This window comes from Leptopilina boulardi, unplaced genomic scaffold (assembly GCF_019393585.1).
Source record: "Leptopilina boulardi isolate dan_hultmark-lab unplaced genomic scaffold, ZJU_Lbou_2.1 LbouV2_213, whole genome shotgun sequence".
Classification (NCBI taxonomy): Eukaryota; Metazoa; Arthropoda; class Insecta; order Hymenoptera; family Figitidae; genus Leptopilina; species Leptopilina boulardi.
Window position 1 is genome coordinate 1371072 of NW_026137767.1, and position 23437 is coordinate 1394508.

Genomic DNA, 23437 nt, shown 5'->3' on the forward strand with positions numbered 1-23437 from the left:
ATAATTAAAAAATTAAATTATTTATACAATTAATACATTATTATTATCGGAGACACTACATATAACCTATACTTATTATAATTAAACACAATCGCTTACATACATTTTCGAAAATATCTAACGCTCGCTGGAATCGAACCCTTAACCTAACGCACCGAAGTCTTATACGCTAACCATTATGCTACGCTTACTTGGGATTATAAAAAAAATACATTTAAAGGTTGCAACTGAGAAGAACATAAATTTTAGAAACAGCCCAGGTGCGAATTGTCGGTCGGCCCATGGTCGGGCCGACCATGTGCATGGTCGGCCCACCTCGGGCAGCCAGAGGTCGGGCCAACTAGCGAATTGATAACGTCGGCCGACCTATGGTCGACTAAGTCGGGCCAACTATGGGTACCATAGTTGGGCCGACCTTGGCTGCCGACCATCCAACTTGACGGTCGGCAGCCATAGTCGGCCCGACTATGGCTGCCATGGTTGGGCCAACCTTGGCAGCTAAAATTTTGCCGACCATAAACATTAAAATATAAAAATTTGTTATACAAATAACATATATTAGTAATCATTTTAAATTCATTATACATTTATTTTATATACTTAAACACTAAACGCAATCGTAAACATACATATATACAAATTAAAATTTTTAACGCTCGCAGGGATCGAACTCGCAACCTAACGCACCGCAGTCTAATACGCTAACCACTACACTACGCAATGACATATGAGTCACGGAGAAAAATAAATGTTATAAGCTACAGCTTGAAAAAAATTAAAGTTAGTAATTCAAAATAATAAATTAATCACATATAACCTTTTTTCTTTTTAAATTAATCAATTACAAGTAAATTAACAAAAACATTTTACATTTGTCAATGGTAGGAGAGAAATTTACTTTATGATGGTCGGCCCAACTATGGCAGCCAAGGTTGGACCGACCTTGGCTGCCAAGGTCGTACCGACCATTGTCCCCCATGGTCGGCCCAACTATGGCAGCCAAGGTAGGCCCAACTATGGCTGCCAAGGTTGTGCCAACCATTTTCCCCTTAGTCGGCCCAACTGTGGCTGCCATAGTTGGACCGACTATGGGGAAGAATGGTCGGCCCAACTATGGCAGCCACAGTTGGGCCAACCATGGCTGCCAAGGTTGTGCCGACCATTACCCCCATGGTCGGCCCAACTATGGCAGCCATGGTTGGCCCAACTGTGGCTGCCATAGTTGGACCGACCATTACCCCCCCTGGTCGGCCCAACTATGGCAGCCAAGGTTGGCCCAACTATGGCTGCCAAGGTTGTGCCGACCATAATCCCCCATAGTCGGCCCAACTATGGCTGCAATGGTCGGCCCAACTGTGACTGCCGACGTCGGCAGCCATAGTCGGCCCAACTTTGGGTGCAAATATTTACCATGGTCGGCCCAACTCTGGCTGCCGACCGGTCGGCAGCCAGAGTTGGGCCGACCATGGGCCGACGAACCAACTCTGGCGGCCGACCGAAATTCGCACCTGGGATCGTGTTTCTTTTGAGAAAAATAATTCTGTAATCCTTGATATACCGACCATCGATATACTCGGCTGCCAGTCATGCTGACTACATTCCCCGTAGTCGGCCCAACTGCGGTTTTCAAAGTCATGCCGACCATTCTCCCCCTAGTCGGCCCAACTGTGGCTGCCATAGTTTGGCCGACTATGGGGAAGAATGGTCGGCCCAACTATGGCAGCCAAGGTTGGACCGACCTTGGCTGCCAAGGTCGTACCGACCATTGTCCCCCATGGTCGGCCCAACTATGGCAGCCAAGGTTGGCCCAACTATGGCTGCCAAGGTTGTGCCAACCATTTTCCCCTTAGTCGGCCCAACTGTGGCTGCCAAGGTTGTGCCGACCATTACCCCCATGGTCGGCCCAACTATGGCAGCCATGGTTGGCCCAACTGTGGCTGCCATAGTTGGACCGACCATTACCCCCCCTGGTCGGCCCAACTATGGCAGCCAAGGTTGGCCCAACTATGGCTGCCAAGGTTGTGCCGACCATAATCCCCCATAGTCGGCCCAACTATGGCTGCAATGGTCGGCCCAACTGTGACTGCCGACGTCGGCAGCCATAGTCGGCCCAACTTTGGGTGCAAATATTTACCATGGTCGGCCCAACTCTGGCTGCCGACCGGTCGGCAGCCAGAGTTGGGCCGACCATGGGCCGACGAACCAACTCTGGCGGCCGACCGAAATTCGCACCTGGGAGACCAATAAAGAAACGGTAATTATATGTAATTTATAATTTATTTTTAATGTTAAATACATTAATTCACATATAAGTTAACATTTTTAATTTTATTAAAACTCAGAAACATAACTCAAAAACATTTTCGTCGGGCCAACCATCACCCAGAGTTTGGCCAACCAAAAATTGTAAGTCGTTTAATCTAAATTTTTTGAAATTTTGACAACCGTCGGGCCAACCATCACCCAGAGTTTGGCCAAACAAAAAATTTTAAGTCGGTTGTACTATGTTCCCCGAAGTTTTGCCAACCGTCGGCCAACTATCACCCAGAGTTTGGCCAACCAAAAATTGTAAATCAGGCCAACTTTGGTCCAAAGTTGTCCCGATGGTTGGGGAAATCCGCTTTGCATGGTTGCACCCAAAAAAAAGTAATCTTATACTTAGAGGAAAATTCCTCTTCTAATATCCTCTAAATATTTCCTCTTAAAACAAGATTATTCAATTGAAATGTAGAATATTTTTATTCTTCATTTTAATGGAAGAATGACAAAAGGATTCCTTTTGTATTTTCCTCTTTAATTAAGATTTTCCGTTTTAAATTTAGAAGATTTAAAAAAAGGAAACGGAAAAAAATAATGTAATCGTTTGATCCCTTTCCCTGGGTATGATAGTTGTGAAGTTGTTTTTTAACCTTTCAGTTTTAATATTTCTGGTAAAATGTCAACAAAAAGGACAAAAAAATGGATTTGCTTTATTAAAAATACAGAAAATATAGTTAAATTCAAATTAAATGAATATTTTTAACGCTATTTTTAGATTTAAAAAAATTTGGATATTTCTTGTGAAATTTTACTACTCAGGTAAATAGAAATACTATAACCCCATTTTTGAATCTTTCGAATTTTTTAAATCTTTTTATTTACTTTTTTAAAAAAGTTTTAAAACGTTAAATAATTTCATATATGAAATTTTTTTCTGTCCTATAAAAAATGTTAACTTTTAAACATATCATCATGTTTTAAAATTATTTTTGCGCTGAAAATCTCGTTGATCATTACAACTGATTAATGAAAACTTATTTTTTGTATTTTAATTATCAATATAAAATGTTGATAATTAACCAAAAACATGACATTGTTAATGTTATATTAAAAAACAATTTTTATTATTATATTGAAATGAACTATTATAATTTTACTTAATTTTAATTTAAAAATGTATTTTCTGCAAAGATTTTATTATTTGATTGAAATTATAAATATTTTATTGATGGCTTTGACATTAAAAACAATTTTACGAGGTTTGGATGTCGACATTTAATTTAAGAGGAAAATCCTCTTAAATGAAGAATAATAATTTTGATACCAAAATTAAGAGGAAAATATGCATTTATTTTAGAGGAATCCTCTAGATTAAAAATTACTTTTTTTAGGGTGTGGCTTGCAAAGTCGAGCCAACTATGGCCACATGTAACTGCCAAAGTTGGGCAAACTCTGGTAACCGTAACTCCGGATGCCAAAGTTAGGCCAACTTTGGGCCAACCTTCAAACTCTGGCGGCCACCTTAATGTCGCACCTGGGTAGAGCTCAAAACTTAATATATTTGAGCTCTTCTATAAAATTCATTTTTTAAAGAGATATCACAAAAAAATGAAGAGATTAAAAAGTTACTTTGGAGTGCCAAAATCAAATTATAATATAAATACAAAAATTATTAATATTTTATCTTAAATTCTTTACCAGCGGATCTGAAAATGTTTTTACTTTCATTTTTAAAAGAAAATATTCACTTTCTAGCAAACTTAACAGTTTATTTGACAGCTGTCAACTGTAATATATATTTTACAGTTGTTGGACAATGTATCATGTCTTACATATTTCCAATTTCTTTCACATTCCACAAAATCGCTAGTGTTCCAAAAAGTGAAGCACAGATAATATATAGGTACTTTAATGCTGTTTTTTTATTTGTGTTTAAAAATTAGTTCATTTTGTTATTTTTATACAGTTTTAAAAAATTTTAAATAAACCTTATTTATTAATTAACTATATAGTAATGAAGTAATTAATTTATAAACAAACTCATGACATTTTTTCTTATCCTGTTGTAATTTTGGTTATCTTAATACAATTTTTTTATTTGCAATAGGTAAACAATTATCTAACGTTCACTCGACATATATCTTTTTCATTAAATTTTGTCCTAAGCTATTTTTTTGTTAAAGTGTACAATTCACAGAAATAAAACGGAAAGCATTTGCTATCCAGTAATTGATCACGAAATGAATACTCTTGGCCATAAAATGAGAAAAAATATAGAAATTTGTAGTTCCTATGACATAATAAGATTTTCCGAGATGCCGTAAAAAATCTCATCATAAGTACACCATTGTGTCGAAAAGTATCCCCGAGGGGTGTTTCGTAAGCGGAGAGAGAAGTTTCTATTTATAGTATATTCTTTGGAATGAAGGCAGTTGCAAAAAATACGATATATCTTTTTAGTAAAATAAAATTAAGACTAAAAAATGAAATGCCATTAATGATAATGATAAGCAAAATAAAAGTCTTTACATAGGGGAACTTGGTTTGGTTATGTAACGTAAGATTGTATTAATTAACAAATTAAAGCGACTTTAAAAATTTTTTTTTTTACAGATTTACTAATAAATGCCTATAAACTAATTGCAAAAGTTTTATAATAATAATTGACAATCAGTAAAAAATCGAACTTTATAAAAAAGTTTTTTTTTGCACACCAGAATCATCCGAAATTTCATTTTTAGAACATTATTTCCAAGGCCATCAGATGAATATTGGAAGGGGTTATATAAGGATAAAATTTAGTCAGAAAATTAAAATTAGAAAGTTCAAAATTTCGGTAAAAATGAGATGTTACCATCAGCCCCTACCTCTCTTAATTTTTCCTAAACACTATACTGACGTAAGCTCAAAATATCGTTTTTTTAAGGGGACTATGTTAGAAAATTACCTAGATCTTAGGAGTTGTCGGGCGTTTGGATAAGCATTAAGGATTAAAATTTATGTAGGTATATAAGTAAAAGTTATAGGAGGGAAAATGAACAAAGGATGACTTCCTTTAATAAGAAGTAACAATAAATTGTCCCAGCAATAAATGAGAAAGGAAGATTTTTTGAATTAGACAAAGCTCTAGATTTAGTTTGGAATTATTTGAAATATTTGACGTCAATTCATATACAAATTTTTTTTAAATATAAAATTCTTTCTTCCAAACATCAGATTTAGAAAAATTTTATAAATTTTTAAAAATCTGAATTAGAAACATTTTCAAGATTTTACATTAACAAATTTCATAAATTCTTCAGAGAATATAAACTTTAACATAAAATTGTATATTACTTCCGAAAAGAATTTCTAACAGATTTTAATAAAATTCGGTATACCTACGTATTTTGACACGCTAAGTCCAAAAAATTATAGTGAAAATTGGCACTTTAATTATCATGATAAAAACCATTTAAAAAACACCTAAAAATCATGAATTATTGCGTTTTACTCGTAGAAAACGCAAAATTTCAAACCATGTTTCCGACAAAATTTGTAGGTTTCATTAAAATAAACATTTCATGTTCTTTATATTTTTCACCAAAAGTTATTAGTTTTCGAGAAAAACGCAAAAAATTACAAAACCAACGTTGGTTTATGTTCCAGGTGAAGGTAAGCCGAAAGTGCTGCGACGGGTAATGTGTTCTGGTCGTTTGCGGCTTAAAGAAACCTTGGCGAGAGGGAGGGGTCAGATCAAAGTCGGGTGGGATCTGTAGCATCGGTTCTCCTGATGGTCGTATACTCAGTAATTGCCTTATCTTTTATCAAATTGTTTTCCTTGGTAGATTTGTTGTTTAAAGTTGAAGCTTTCATTTGAACCTTATAGAGCAAGATTCTAGCAGTTTGAATTAAAAAAATAAATAGTGATAAATTTGAAAATTTTCCGATTTATAAATAACGCAACATAACATTTTGTTAATCTGTGCGAGTTTCAAAAATAGTTTAGAAAAATAATAATTTCGAATATGTAAGTTACTGTAAAAAAATGCTATTATATTATCTTGACTATATTATATATATTAATTATATATTTATCATTGTTCACCCAGAAAAAAGATTTCTTTAAAACAAAGAAATCGTTTCTTTAAACTCACTTTTTGAATCAAAGATAAAATTACTTTGAATTAAAAATAGTTTTCTTTGCTTTATTTACGAAAAAGAAATTTTAAAGTGTTTTGAATCAAAGAAATTTTTTCTTTGAATGATTTTTTTAACCTAAAGAAAAATTTCTTTGAATCAAAGAAATATTTGTTGCAAACTTAAATACGTTGAGTTGCCACGCCTACGTTTGTGCCTCTTGGCAGCGTGTTCATGGCGTGATAATTATAATCGGATTTATGGTCTAAACAGTTTTGTGTTAATAGCTAAATTTTGTTTTAGACTTTCTTACAGTTAGTGATAATAAAATTGTGAATTTTTCGTGTCTTTGGGATTTACGAGTGATATGTGAAATGTGTAAATAGTGACTCGCAGTGTATTGATTGTTTTTTTCGTGATCAAAATTCTGCCATGAAGTTTTGTTCAGTGTTTTACATGTAACCTCATTTGTAAAAGTCCGTATTAAATTAATTAAATGTCTTTGAAATACCTTTCAAGTATTTCAAAGATATTTAATTGTACGAGTTTCGTACATAAAAATTTGACTGTTGGTCAATTAAATTTCTAACTTATCAGATATGATTAGGTTAATGAAATACTAAATAGGAGACACCTATTTACCATCTTAACTACAATATTAAAATTCAAAAACAAAATTACCATCCTCACTAGATATTTAAAGGTAAGACCACTCAGCGGTGCCATATTCGAAAAATTAAAATGGTCGCTTATTACGACCAAAAAAAAAATTCGTAATTATCGAACCCATATTTTCCCGAGTAACTATTTGTTATCAAATCTAGACGTTTTTAAAAATTATTCCTCTATTTTGGTGCCATTTGAAAGCAAAAAAATATGGTCCAATGGAAATTTTGAATTAAATGAATTTATCAGAGTTGACCACTGAGTTGCCAGCAAGCTAGCGGCGTCCTGCTATCTTGGAAGGGCGTTGAGCAAAAAAATTATTTTTGGTGGCTAAAAATAGCAAAAAATGTCTCGTGTACCATTTTTAATTTTTCGAATATGGCGCCGCTGAGTGGTCTTACCTGATATTTAATTAATTTAATATTTTAAAATTATATTTTAATCAAAATACGAACGTTTATATAATCTCAAAATGAAATAAATATACTTTTCATTTAAAGAAATTTGTGCATTAAAATAAACATTTATTTCTTTGATTCAAATAAAAAATTTCGTAAAATCAAAGAAATATTTCTTTGAGTCAACAAAAATCAAGTAAAGAAGTAATTTCTTTAAATCACAGAAATTTTTTCTTTGACCCTATAACAATGCATAAATTCATTTGATTCAAAGAAGCCAAAATTGGGGTTGGTGCATCCTCTTAAATTACATGCTTATTAATTTTAGTTTTCACTTTTACTCAAACTTCATCTGAAAATTAATAGGGAATCAACATCAGAGGATCAATATGGACATAATCTTCAGATTCTTTTTATCTGTCTGTCTATTACAGATCTATACTTAACTTGAAACCATCGTTTATTGGAATTAATAAGTATTAAGTTCAATCTGAGATGAACCCAACACTGGTTTTTGGGTCAAAAAATTAAAAACCTAGGAATTGTATTCGATTGCACTCAAACTTAATGTAAGGGCGTTTTTAGAGTCTCTAATTAATATTTTGTCCTAAAAATGATAAAATTACAAATCCAAAATATTATATTCAAATATTTTACGATCAAAATATACTTATTGACAAATCAATACCACTTGATAAATTAGCTTTCAGGGGCGAAGGGGATATGGTTTAAAGGATAAAGGTCCGCACATATTATTGCTATTTATGTCTCAATAGTTGTTTAACAGTTAGTTGAAGGAGGCCACATTGAGATTTGACAAGTTCAGTTGTGTGAAAAACATATAATCTCCAATTTTTCACTTTTTCTTTTAGGTGATAGCAGATGATGTTTTCATCCATTTTTGTAATGAAAATTGAATTTAATCTATCTGGCTTGGAGGATTAAAATATGTTATGCAGGTAGTTTCTACTATAGCCAAAAATGAAAAATTGTTACAACCGTACCAGGCCTCCCCTACAAAACTATTTTCTACGTCTCTGATTTAGGCCCTCACAACAAAAGGATATTCAGGATATCCTTGGGACGTCCTGGGGATATCGATTTGTTTTCGGCGGTTTGGATATCCCTGGGATATCTTAGAGATGTCCATGGATATCCAGAGGATATCTTAGGGATATCCGAATCGCCAAAAGCAAATGGATATCCCCAGGACGTCCCAGGGATATCCTGAATATCCTTGTGTTGTGAGGGGGTTGTCTTTTAACAGATAGATAACATTATTAATATTGTAAATCCAAAATATTCGATTAAAAGCAGCTACAGACCAAACCAATTGTTCAAAGAAATTTTTTCATTTTTGCTTCCTCGTGGAGGAAGCTTTGTAGTCCTTTCGTTTATAAATTTTTTAAAAATGGTATAAACAAATTTTCCTCTATATAGAAACATGTTATATGAGATCCTGCTCAATTGTCCGGATGTATGTATGTGTGGATCTTTTTTGTGAACACGATATCTTTAACAGGTTTTAATTTGTAAAATTTAAATTTAAATTAAAAAAATCGGACAAGTGCGAGTTACACTCGCACTGAAATCGAGGGTTCCGTACTCGAAGCGAACTTATTTGGTATAAAAACAAATGTTTAAAAAATATGTGTTGTGTATTAAATAATATATGTGATACAAAAATGAACAATTTAAAAAAAAAAATTTAAGAAAATTGTTCCTCCTTTGGTATAAAAACAAAAAAAAATTTTAAATTTGTTTTGTATTTCAAATAATATAAGTGATACAAAAAGGAACAATTTTGTAAAATTTAAGAAAATTGTTCCTCTTCGTATCACTTATATTATTTGAAATACAAAACAAATTTAAAATTTTTTTTTGTTTTTATACCAAAGGAGGAACAATTTTCTTAAATTTTTTTTTTAAATTGTTCATTTTTGTATCACATATATTATTTAATACACAACACATATTTTTTAAACATTTGTTTTTATACCAAATAAGTTCGCTTCGAGTACGGAACCCTCGATTTCAGTGCGAGTGTAACTCGCACTTGTCCGATTTTTTTCGTTTTTTGCGGAAAAATACATTTTTTTATTAAATTTATCATTTTTCTTCAAAAATTTGATAAAAATTGATCATCAACTCCAATCGCGCTTACATTTTTTCCCTGTATTTTTCACGCAAAAATACAGTTTTACAGCAAATGTGAACAATTTGGGTTGAATATTGTGTGCGCTAGGGAGAATAAATAATTTTTTTCGAAATTTTTGATTTTTCCTTGACAACGCTATGTAAATTGATCGGAATCAAGTTCGCTATATTTTTCCTGTAATTTTCACGTAAAAATACGTAAGTGTACCAAATTTGAGCTCTTTATGTCAAAAGATGTGGCTGCTAGGGGGGGGTACATAGTCATTTTTAGGTATTTTTCGTAAAAATTCATGGTTTTTCCTTGACAACGCTATGATAATCAACTCCAATCATGCTCGCTATATTTTTTTTGTAATCTACACGTAAAAATACGTTAAAATATGTAAATTTAATTTCCTTTAAATAAAATTTTGTTCGTTTTTGGTGGAAAAATACATTTTTTTCCTAAAATTGTCATTTTTCTTGAAAAACTTGATAAAAAGTTAATCATCAACTCTAATCGTGACCGCTTTTTTTCCCCTGTATTTTTACTGTAAAAATACATTTGTATACTAAATATGAACTGTCTGGGTAGAATATTGTGTGCGCTAGGGAGAATAAATCATTTTTTTCCGAAATTTTTGATTTTTCCTTGACAACGCTATGTAAATTGATCGGAATCAAGTTCGCTATATTTTTCCTGTAATTTTCACGTAAAAATACGTAAGTGTACCAAATTTGAGCTCTTTATGTCAAAAGATGTGGCCGCTAGGGGGGGGGGTACATAGTCATTTTTAGGCATTTTTCGTAAAAATTCATGGTTTTTCCTTGACAACGCTATGTTAATCAATTCCAATCAAGTTCGCTATATTTTTCCTGTAATCTACACGCGAAAATACATATGTGTACTAATTTTCAGCCCTTTAGATAAATTTGTGTGGCCGCTAGGGGGGGGGGGTACACGATTTCAAAAAAACCGATATTAATAGGGTTCCGAACCGAGTACGGAACCCTAAAAAGGGTAAAATTTGGTAGGCTTATTTATCACATTAATCTCTCAAAAATGACGAGAAGATTTTTAAAAATACCCCCAAAAAAAAATTTTATCGTCTTTTTTCCAAAAACTTTTTTTTAATTGAAAACATTTTTAAATCGAAAAATTTAAGGCAATATATAATATAATCGTCTTCCTTACGTCAAGATGAATCGATTGATATATATAAAGTATAGATTTGATTGAAATTTAAAGAATTAATGGAAGTTAAAAAATCGAAAATTCATATTTTAGCTAAAAAAATTTGTGTTTTTTTTAAATTTAAGTTAATTAATAAAATAATTGTATTCCTTGCATTGAAACGAATCGATTTGTATATATAAAGTATATATTACCCAAAATTAATTAAAATTTTATTTTATTTTATTAAATAATGTACAAAAAATAAAATTATATATATATATATATATAAATAATGAAATCATACATAATGAAAAAAGAAAAATTGATAGAAATTCTTATATTTACAAGCAGAACAGTCTTTATTGATTCCTGAGAAATTGTGTTTCTGTGACTTGTGTAGTTTTTGCAATGACTGAACCAATTTAATTTTAATCACAATATTACAATTCAGGTATATAGGGTATTTTAATATTAAAAAAAACTATTTGTTTAAGATAAAATTTTCATTTACAATATTGTTTGAAAGAAAAAAATTTATTAATTTATTGAAAGTAAAATGTATTATTTAACTTTTTATTTATTGGTTATTGACATTTTATTCTTTTTACATCTAAATACAAAATTAGATAAGGTATTAAAAAAGACTTGTTACAATTCTCATAAAACTTATATTGTATTATTGAACTGATACAACGTTACATCTCTTAAATAGTACACAGTCGATACTTTGAAGTAAATAGTTGTTATAGATAAGAGACAAGTTGACTTTGACCTCTACTATATATGAACATAAAGAAGTACATTTCTTGTTGAATTAAAGTTGATTCATTTAGGATTTTTTTATTAACTTTTATTAATAGATAATGAAAGTAGTAAAAAAATGAAGAGCAATCAAGAAGAAATTATAAGGTGTTAAAATTTCTTTAGAGATTAATTTTTATATGTTGAATTATAAATTGGTAGCATGATATAAGAGGGATTATTGGATAGATTTTCAGAGTATTATCCACTGACTTCAGCTTCTTAACGTCAGATATAATATAATAATTCAATAATTGGACATACCAAGACCCTTTTTATGTGTTTTCTCTTAATCCAATTTCCGTGACACGGATTACTGTACTTTTGGTCGATCAATATTATCGATTGAGGACCTATACAGGGAAATGTATGTTTGTCTGTTTCTGTACAATATACTTAGAGTAAGGGTATGACCTCGTGCATCGTGATGGCGTATTCCATGCGGTATGCGACAAGTAGGCCGATGCTACGTCAGATTAGTAGGTACTAAAATGACTCTTCTCTACAGAATTTTAATATCTGATTATGTAGTTCGTAGAACTTTCTGTGAATTTCAATTTCATCACTTTGTTTTATACTTTTTTCAAAATAAGAATTTAACTCTGTTGTATTTTTGATTATACATTATTTTATTGCTAATAAGTTGTGGGGTAGGTTATTGGGGCAGTATCAATTGTCCTAAGGATTTTTGAGTCTCAAAATTATATTTAAAGAGATTTAGCAAAAATTAGTTGGTATCATTGGAAAACTTGATTATTTATAGCTATATATTTCCCCTATGTACTTATAATATATTATTTAAATTTAGTTCACTTCTATTTTGTGCTATATAAAGTTTTTAAGACGTATTAAAAACGTGGCACTTCTATGTAATTAAAATTAAACAATTGTACAAGACCACTACTGGGATTGTGAATAGCGATAGTCGCACTATTTAGAGTTAAAAAATTATATATTTTTAGTGAAATTTATTTTAAATGATGTCCAATTGCTAAAATTAAATTAATGTGATCGGGAGGGCGTCAGTCGTTTCTTGGGACATATTACCGTTAAAATAAATTTATTTCTGTTTAATGTTTAAAGTTTATATATTTTATTATTTTTCAGTTTCTCGTTTATTGTAATTTTCGTTAAATTAAAGTTTCCATTGATAGAAAGGTACGGTCTATTTTGACGCCGGAAGATGCTTCAGGTCAATTTAACATTTATTATTATATACCTGTTCATTTATTACTATTAGTTATATCTTCGCCTGTCTTAAGGCCAGGTCAAGAGAAGGATATCTCATATAGCGGTAGAGAAGGAATTGGACTAATTACGTTAGAAATAATTATAGATAAGAATTGAAAAGGTTGACCAGAGGAGCTCCTGAAGAAAGTAGAAGTGAGAGGTCTATAAGAGGAGACTGTTTGAATGTCACGCGTTAATTGTTATATAGTTGGCATCACTACCTGTCACATCGTGAAGACAACTTCTTTCTTTACGTACCTATTCTGCAGTTTAGCGATTATTTTCAATAACTTTAAGGGGGTTAGTGTAAGGGTTTTGAGTTGCGAAAAATCGATTTTTTCTTTTTTGCTATACTTATAGTTGAACATCTCAAGCCTTATTAATGGCGACAGGATTAATCCTGGTATTGCCAGAAATTGAATAATTTAATTTAAATAATATTGTTTTCAATTTATTAAGTATGTACATACGTTTATATATATATAAAGTCTAATAATAGTGTATATTAATTATTAATAAAAAATTAACGATATTTAAAGTATATTTTCCTTTCATAACCTTCTAGTCAAATTTCTACCACTTTATTTCAAATGTTCTGGTTAATAACAGAACACTTTCAGCAAAACAAAAAATGGAATATAACATTATCCTAACTTTAAACAAAAACAAAAATTAAATGTCAAATTTTAATATTGAGCAAGACTCTCCTAATCTAAATCAGTGAAAAGCTTATTTATAATTTTAATAGACGAAGAGTGTGGAGGTTCAATTAAAATTAACACAACATAATTTTCAGTAATTTAACATCATTTATTCAAACAAAGTTTCAGATTTAATTTAACAATGATTCATTTTTCTTCATTCAAAAACTTATAATTGGGGGTCACAATTTTCAAAGTAAAGAGGAAAATATACTCGATTCATAGTACTAAATTATTAATTCTTAAAGAAAACGGGAAAGCTTACAAAATGTAGGATATCGATAGAAAACAATTCATATTGAATAGAAATATCAGAACTCATAATTGATTATTATAGTAAGTTAATCTCCACAAAAAATTAATTATCTCAAATCACCAAAATAATATCAATAGTAATTAATTAATAATTGCGTTGCTAACATTTTGTACGTAATTGATTACGTCCCACAATTACTTTTTTCATAGATGGAATATCAAAAATCCATCATAATATTCAGTTAATGTAATGTTATATGATAGGCAGACGACTGGATTTATAGCCTGAATGAATAAAGCTGAATAGCACACCGTCATACGATGATAGACGATACTTAGGTATGTCATTGCAGCTGTCATCGGGAATCTATCATCTTTTTTAATAAGCTTTAAATTGATGTATTTAACATTACATTTATTTTATTTGTTGTAAAATATTTTATTTTTATTAATCATTCCTTAATATCTCGCAAACAAAAAACAACATTCTTTTATTTTGGTTATTGACGCTTTATATTTTAAAGGAAGAAAATGAAAACAATGGCTTCTTTTTGAAAAAAGTGAAAAATATTTTTCAATTTGAAAGAAAGATTAAAATTTAAACTTATATTAAAAAACATCATTACAAAAGGGCTTTCCACTCTTCTCTCATTCTCCACTTTATATGTGACACAAATTCACAGTTCCTGTCCTGATGCCTTAAATTATTGAAGTTGAAAAAAGTGTGACAAAACCGATCCTGAAGTGTCTTTCTTTTAGAGACTAACGTGCCAATTTTCGATGAAAGTAGGTCTCTTTAATGAGAATTTTGAGCCTAACAATTTGACGCCTCTTTCTATTTATCTTGATATATTTCTTTCACTAGTTTTTTATACTCTTCTTCAAAATCTTTCATTAGTTGCGAAATTAAAGATTAACTTTTTCTTTATCTCTTGAAAAATAGTAACTGATGGTTTGTGTGGAGGATAGGATAGTATAGTATATTTATATATCTACAGTATCTAGAAGGATTTTCAAATTTTATTTACTTTAAAAAATTTTAATATTTATGATTTTTAGAAAATAGGCATATCTCTGGAACTTTTTATTTTTCAGTAAAAAAAGTTTAAAAAAAAAGAAATTTTTCTGAAGCACTGCACAATACCCATTTTCAAATTTAGTACAGACTTTTTTTCTATTATTCAAATTACAATTGTGAGAATAACAAATCTCTGAAATATTAGATTACACTGTTATATTCAAATCCATTATCTCTAAATCTGAATCACTGAAAATCACTTACTGAATGAGTTGTTTTCATCTATATAAAAATTGATATTTATAACGCAGAAAGGTTCGTAAGAAGATCAATTATTGAAGAACCTTTTAAAGATTAAAAACTTTTTAATATTATTTTAACATTAAAAGGTTAAGAGATTGTGAGGTTAAGAAAATTAAGCTGCCCAAGTAGCACAGGAACTTTGCAGTGCAAGGTTTGAAAGTTTATAAGGTAATTTTGCAGAAAACTAGTGGCAAATATCGAAATGTTCTCCCTTTGCAAGTTTGCAACAAAAACTTTCTGCAAACATGCGAAGCAAAATTGTCGAAAAGTTTCAAAAACAATTTGTAGCAAAATTGCACGGAAATTTTTTAGAAATTTTAAAATGCAATTTTTAGTAAAATAAATATTTAATAATTTTATGGAAAATTATTTTGTCAATTTCTTCTGAATTTAAATAATTAATCACAGAATAGAAAAAGAGAAATAGCGACACAAGTTACTAACATCGTGGCTAATAAATTGTAGTCAATATTAAAAATGTTTACAAATGTATAACGTCACTGAGAATAAATTTAAAAAATTTTCTTTTAAAAAATTGTTTCGCTATTTCTTCTTTTCTATTCTGTGATTTAATTATTTAAATTCGAAAGAAATTGACAAAATAATTTTCTATAAAATTATTAAATATTTATTTTACTAAAAATTGCATTTTAAAATTTCCAAAAATTTTCCGCGCAATTTTGCTACAAATTGTACTTGAAACTTTTCGACAATTTTGCTTAGCATGTTTGCAGAAAGTTTTTGATGCAAACTTGCAAAGGGTGGACATTTCAATATTTGCCACAAGTTTGCTGCAAACTTGCTGCAAGTTTCCGTGCTATTTGGGTGATTACAAATTAAATGTTAGTAAAATAAAATGTGGATTATGAATTTATATTAAGAACTATTTGGAAAAAGTAAATTAAAATATTTCGTTCCTTAATTTACAGATAAAACTTAAAATAAAATTTTTCTAGTGTAATTTGACACTTTAATACCTATAAAATGGTTATGCCCAATACTATAGAGCAAACAAGACCAAAAGAAAAGTGCAAATATGAGATTTTTTGTGGTTTATTATTCCCTCCCTTGTAAACAAATTTTATTTTTTAAACAAATTGTTTAAAAATTAATATAATATTTAAAAAATAGTATATTAAGCAACAAGGATCCAAAGGGAGCCATTGCTTACGTTGGCATTTGCATCCATCGATATTACTTACGATATTTTTTATTCCAAAGATACAAACGTCGAGCTTTAGGTAATCTGACGTCCGGGTGAAAAAGCCATTCATTTTTTCTACCGTTTGAAAATGGCGTCCATTTTTACCCTAGGGCAAATATGATCGCCATTTTCAGACGGGAGAATAAATGAGGTATCTAAAAGCACCATGTTTGTGCCTAAGGGATAAAAAATAATAATTAAATAATATATTTTTAAAAATAATAACTAAAATTAAGAGTACGTTTAAGCCAACGTCATACCGCTCTACAGTTTTTCGAAACAATTAATTTAATTACAAATTGTCAATTAACAGCTGTCAAATCAAATGTTCATACTATTAGAAAGTCATTTTTTTAAGAGGGAGTGTCACTATTTCATGCTAAATTTGTCGCGTATTCAGAAAAACTTTGTATTACTGTCCTTCTTATAAAAACTTATTTTATTATGAAAATCAGTTAGGTAAGAAAAAGACACTCTTATGTTATTATTCTTTGTATAGATAAAGTATGACAAGCGTTAGAGTAAACAAAGATAAAATTATAGTACTTTTCCTTGATAAGAGAGAATGCAAAAAGCGTTAAATTTTTCCTATATATATATGTAAAGGACATGCTTGTTATTTTCTTTTGATAAAAGAGGAGAGAGACTTGTAGTGTAGGTTTATTAAACCAAAATTATAAAACTTTTGAATATTACACGGAGAGAAATAGATGGTAAGAACTTATGATCTTAAGGCCAGGTCCAAGTCGTGTCAGCTATTCCATTGAAACTTCAAAGGAACAGCTGACTCGACTTGGACCTGGCCTTAGATGGTAAAAAGTAGATGTTATCCGGTACTATCATTATGCTACTCGGTACTATCAAAGATGTTACAAAAAGTATGGTTATGTTACCCACTAGAATCAAGATGTTACTCCGTATAATCTGCATTGTTACTGATAGAATCTAGATTGCTGTCCGTATATGTAAGATCAAATATGAGTCGCCGGAAAGTAAAACCACACATAAAATTCTGACGGCCATGTTAATTCAATAAGAGTCAGAATTTTATGTGTGGTTTTACTTTCCGGCGACTCATATGGTACTCTGGTACTATCTAGATAGTACTATTTCTCTCAGTGTAACATTTATAATTGGATTTCAGGCAGTATATTTTGCAAAACAATATTTTTGCAAAACTAAAAAACGATGCGCAGTTCAATTCTATAACATATAGGGCTGCGCAGTATATTTTGTTTACCTTCCAGCTATGGTCCCAAATACATATTAAAGGGAATTTGTATTTAAAATTAAATTAATAATTAATTAATTAATAAATTGAATAATAAATTAATTATAGTTTCTAGCTAGCTTGCATCAAACTTGCAAAAAACTTGCTGAAAGCTTGCAGCAATCTTGCAGAAGACTTTCAGCAAACTTGCTGCAAGTCTTCTTCAAGTTTACTGCAAGTTTTCAAAGGGTGGGACATTGCAAACTTGCATTGCAAGTTGACTGCAAGTTGGCAGCAGACTTTCGTGCTATCTGGGTAGATGTAAATATAGTTAAAAAATTTGTTTTTATTATTTCAGATAAAACCGTTTGTCCGCAGTCCTGCACACCAAATAGGCTTCCACATTATTGAAAGGTCAACTTTGGCGTTCTCTACAGGGTATTAATTTTAACATTTTTTAAGGAAATAACATATAATACTTATTTCAGAAACTATACGGAGAGAAATAGATGGTACGGGGTACTATCTAGATAGTACCAGGTACCATATTTGATCTTACATATACAGACAGCAATCTAGATTCTATCAGTTACTATCCAGATTGTACGGGGTAACATCATGATTGTAATGGGTAACATAACCATACTTTTTGTACCATCTTTGATAGTATACATACCGAGTAGTATAACGATGGTACCAGATACCATCTACTTTTAACCATTTTAACCTTTATGGGACTGAGGAAAAAAACACCTTCTATGGGCAGACGAGGTACCCGGGTACCAATATTTAATTTATTGAAGATTTTAAATCAAAATGAGCTGTTCAATTAACTTTAAGTGTAGTGGACGTTTCAATGATAGTAGTAATCACATAGTATGAATACACATTAAAAAGAAGTCTTATTTTAAGGCCGAAAATTGGTCTTATTTTAAGAGGCAACATTTTTAAGGCAGCTTTGCTGAATTTACGCAATGCAATTTCCATTATAACTACTAGCGCTGATTTTAAGACTCATCTTAAAATAAGAATTTCTTTTTGCTAATAAAAAATTATCATTTTTAGTTGATTATTAAAAAACTGTCCATTATGTATTAAGTATTTTGTATATATTCACAATTTCATTGATCTTTCATTAAATAATATCCGTGTATATACTATTTGTTAGATTGCATAACAGGTACATATTTAGCCAGATTATTTGTGAAATCAAATATAAAAATGTAAGAAATTTATTTTTTATTATTTAAAATACATTTTTAATACAAATTAATTATATTCAAACTTCATTTTTATGGTAATTTTTAAGTTAAAAACTGACGATTTCTTATGAATATTATTATTTAACTATAGTAACTAAATTACATATATTTTATAAAAAAAATTATGTGCATTACTATAAAAATTAATAAAAATTGTTTAATGTAATTTTTCATAATTTTTTAATAGAAATTTCTACATTTATCTGCATGAAATGCACCCGGGTACCTTGTCCGCCTTTTAATGGTGAAGAAACTTTATTTATTATTTCTGAATAAATAAATAATAAAGGTACATTATAAATAATATTAAAACACTTTGTATGAATAAATTTGAGATGTCAAAAAACCTTAGGTCGATATGATTTTAAAAATTATGAAAAAATTCGATTTGAAAATGCAAAAGGTACCCGGGTATCTTGTCAGTCCCATAAAGGTTAAGTTCATTAGATCTTACCATCTATTTCTCTCCGTGTAGAAATTTAAATGTTAAGATTTATATTATTTCAGCTATTCTTTTTATTATGACATTTAACGAGTAACATCATTTTCTTGGCGTTATTTTCGTGACATAATTTGTGTAACATTGTGAAAAATAAACGTCATTTTCTTCAGTGTTCTAAATTTTCGTAAGGAACAGCACTTTGTCTGCCTTTTTGTCAAGAATGTTCTTATAGTTAAATAAAATTCAATTTAAATTTCTAATATTAATTACTAAAATAAAAATGTACACATAAATTGAAATTACATGCCTTTTGTAAATTGAAATTATTTTGAAATTAGAAATGCTTATATTCAGCCTTTTTCCTCTCATCTTTGAATAGTTCTCGTGACGTTTAAGCGACCAGCAATATTCGGAGAACATATTCACTGTACATTTTGCTTGGAAACGTTTTTCTATTGCTGCTATTCCTTGGTGAAATCTTTCACTTTGCTCGTCGCTGCCTAACGTTTTCGGGAAAGAAGTCAAAATGGAAGTGCAAAAAATGAATTTTTATGCACTGAGAAAAATATGCTATTGAATCAACAGCATTTCTGCCAAAGGTATAACAATTATTGATTCAAAAGCATATGCTATAAAATTTGTAAAATATTTTACAGATTTCATTTTTGAGACTACCAACGCGGAGAGAAATCTGTTACGATTAGCTCACAAGACTTACGCGTGCGCTTTTCTCATGAGCTTCGTTTGCTAATATCGCAAAGGCTTGTGCTAATATTGCGCAGCTTGTGCGAGTTTTGCTCGAAAGCCATGAAAAGTCAGCAAGGATTTCTTGCAATTTAAGCAAGGTTGTGTCTGAGCTATTTTCGAACGGACTGCTCATGCGCTATTACAGGGTGGCCGCAAAATGTTTTTTTAAAAATTCCCTGACTTTTCCCTGACTAATTTTTTATTTTCTCTGACTAAAAAACTTATGAATTATTTAATATTCTGCATTGCTGATTGAAATTTTTATAATGCTTTTTAAGTAACAATTTTATTCATAAAGGAAAAGATAAGATAATTAAAAATTGTTTAATAACAAAATTTTATTATATTTAAAACTTTTATTATAAAAAAGTAAATACATTGAAAAATAAAAAATCTGACGGCACCATTATAATGAGCTATATTACAAAAACGTCTAAATAAAAAAAACTGAATTGACATTTATGTATCAAAGTTTTTTAATTTAATCAAAATCTTTTAATCAAAATTCCCTGACTTTTAAAGAATTTTTAAAAATTCCCTGACTTTTCCCTGATTTCCAGTTTTTCCCTTACTTGCGGCCATCCTGTATTATAGTAACAGATTTCTCTCCGTGTAGCTACATTTTTCTTATATGAAAAATAAAATTTTTAAAATTATTTATATTTATAGAAAAATTTATTCTTAGCAAGACCAAGATACAAAAAACTTGCGCCAAAACTTCAAAAACACTGTACATAAAACAATTAATAATGAAAAATTAAGGAAAACTGACAAATACTTAAATTTGTTACTTGTCTTGCAAATAGGAAAACTGCAATAAATTAGTCAATTTTTAAAGAAATCTATTCAAGTAGGGCTCGTTCGACGTAGAATTTAGTACGCTTCAGTATTACATGAATAAAAAAAATGTTTAAAATATAATTAATGTCGTAAACATCAATTAAAATTAAAAAATTAAGGGAAAAATGACAATTTCCTAACTTTCTTGAAACTTTTCTCTTGTAAATATTAATTTTAACATATTTAAAAAAACCCTCACAACAAAAGGATATTCAGGATATCCTTGGGACGTCCTGGGGATATCGATTTGTTTTCGGCGGTTTGGATATCCCTGGGATATCTTAGAGATGTCCATGGATATCCAGAGGATATCTTAGGGATATCCAGAGGATATCTTAGGGATATCCGAATCGCCAAAAGCAAATGGATATCCCCAGGACGTCCCAGGGATATCCTGAATATCCTTGTGTTGTGAGGGAAGAAAAAACAAATATGAGTTGAAAAGCCCTGCTCTTCAGCCTATTTAAGAATATTTCACATGCATTTTATTCTTAAAGTTAGAATATAATATTCTTAAATTAAGAATCATTTCTGAAATATCATGGATCATAGCTTTTTTCCCAGGTGCATCGAACCCTAATTTTTAGAAATATTACACATGAAGACTCCTGCAATATTTAGGAAATATTTCACAGAAAGTTAGAATTTTTTAAAATATGAAATCCACTGCGTATCATTTAAGTTGAAAATTTCATAAATATTCTAATCAAGTATTTCCTCAAGTATTGCGTCAATATTTCCGCAAAGGCAGATATTTTTCTATTTTGACAATACGTCAAAGACGTTTCATTGAAGTATCTCAAATATATTTAAAAAATATTATGTGCTGTGTGGGTTCTAAACTTTTTGTAAGGTTTTTAAATGCTTTAATAAAAAAATATTAATTCCAAATTGTGGTCATATGTTGTATACGTACTATTTGGGACTTTACAATTTCATTTCGTGTATTATTTTTCTACAATTTGAAGAAGACTTTTCAACATTGTCGAATAATAATAATAATCTATTAAATCAGTTTGTGAATGTAAAGTTTATATTTTTTTACACTTAGGGAAATATAAAAAACAGATAACTTTTGTGACTTATATTTTTTTTCTTGGTATGTATTATATTAACCTGGTTGCTTTTAGCTAGAATTCATTTACTAATACATACTTTAATTATCAGTTCATTTGTCAGTTTGAAATCGCATGTGCTATTTGTATGTACAGTTTTGAAAATCGAACACCTTCATTATTATCTGCCTTTGTTGCCATGTGTCTAGAAAAGCACACAATACATGCTCAATGAATATACAGCACATACTAAAATTCTTTCCGGATAAAGAGGTATTTATTAGGGAGATGATGAGCAAAAGTAATATGATCCAAAATGCATTTAAAATTAATTTCAATGTCAACCATTGTATACAATTTAGTGGTTAGAAAAAATCTGAGTCTCTTCCCAACCATAGTCATCGTTGTTACAAAAAGAACGTTCCACACCAACCCACTAATTAATATTATGAACGATAAAATAAGTTAAAATTTTGTGCGCTTAGTGTCGTCAATAACGGTATTAATAAGGGTTTAAAAGCTAGTAAACAAAAAATCCATTTTTCATAATGCAATCATAAAAATAGCGTTATTTGTACCTCCGTAAGGGAACGTAAAATCGTCCTTTATTGTACGAAGTTACGAAAATACACTAAATGACAGATGAGTTTAAAAAAGAGCTGATGTGTTTGTTCTTGTTCCCGTATTTTCCATGAAGTAGTATAAGGAGCACTCACTCTTCTTCTTCTTCTTCTTCTTCTGCTACACACAATAGTGTACTCTCTCACTCGCTACACTCGCTACAATAGTGTAGCGAGGTTGTGGCTTCGAATAATCAGGCCAATTCTTTTTACTAATAATTGCACTAATAATTCTTTATAATCGCTAAAAAACTTTATCCTTGAGAGATCAAAATATATATGTCACAGAGGTTATTTCTTTGTCCATTCGATGCCTGCGTATGAACATAAGCTGTATCTATTGTATGGAATTGGAGGCAGTAATGCAGGTTGGGAATGGACTAAGCGGGAAATTTAAAAATAAAACAAAATTGCACCGGTTGATCTCTCGCTCTCATATTACTAAATACCCGTATACTATATCTAAACAGGACACAAACCAAAACCATTATTTCCAAAATATAAATTTTGTTAACTAATTAGTGAGATCCAGAGTAAGCACATTATACTACCAATCACCTGCACCTCACCCACTGCCGAGCAATGGCATCATGGCCTTACAAATGTTATACAAATTTCTATTTAGAACAGGTTAACGCATATATGACTAAATATTAAGCCCTCCATATCTTATAAATTACCCAAAGTCTTTGGAATTAAGACTCGTTTCCAAAAACAGAGTATAAAAATAAATATGTGATATATTCAAAATATTATATATTTATAAAGAGCAGTAATACTCCTTCCTTTACCCCTATCTCCCCCATTCATATCCACCTTACATCATTATTTAAACATTTCAATTCTAAATTATTTGTTTAATTGTAGAACCTTTGTTTAATTTCCTTATATACTATGACGTATAAATTTAATAAATTAAATTAATCTGCTAACATCAAAATCACTGGCCTCAACTAATAAAAATATAAGAAAATTTATTATATAAATTTTCGCC

The 23437-nt window shown here is 30.2% G+C and overlaps 1 protein-coding gene and 1 long non-coding RNA gene across 11 annotated transcripts in view; one reads left to right on the forward strand and one right to left on the reverse strand.

The window, feature by feature from the left end:
* LOC127278959 (uncharacterized) overlaps window positions 1–23437 on the forward strand; it is a 230291-nt gene that overhangs the window by 45360 nt on the left and 161494 nt on the right. For 9 of the 10 annotated variants that reach the window (XR_007842567.1, XM_051300944.1, XM_051300949.1 and 6 more), the window contains exon 2: window positions 17836–17915. The gene's annotated coding sequence lies outside the window, so the exon portion shown is untranslated. Of the gene's footprint in view, window positions 1–5907; window positions 6047–17835; window positions 17916–23437 lie in introns of all 10 variants that reach the window. The other variant, XM_051300942.1, reaches the window with a different exon arrangement.
* On the reverse strand, window positions 330–1869 carry LOC127278963 (uncharacterized). Its single transcript, XR_007842568.1, has 3 exons — window positions 1509–1869; window positions 491–1426; window positions 330–415 (listed from the first exon to the last, which is right to left on the reverse strand). It is a non-coding gene; the product is annotated as an uncharacterized LOC127278963 (long non-coding RNA).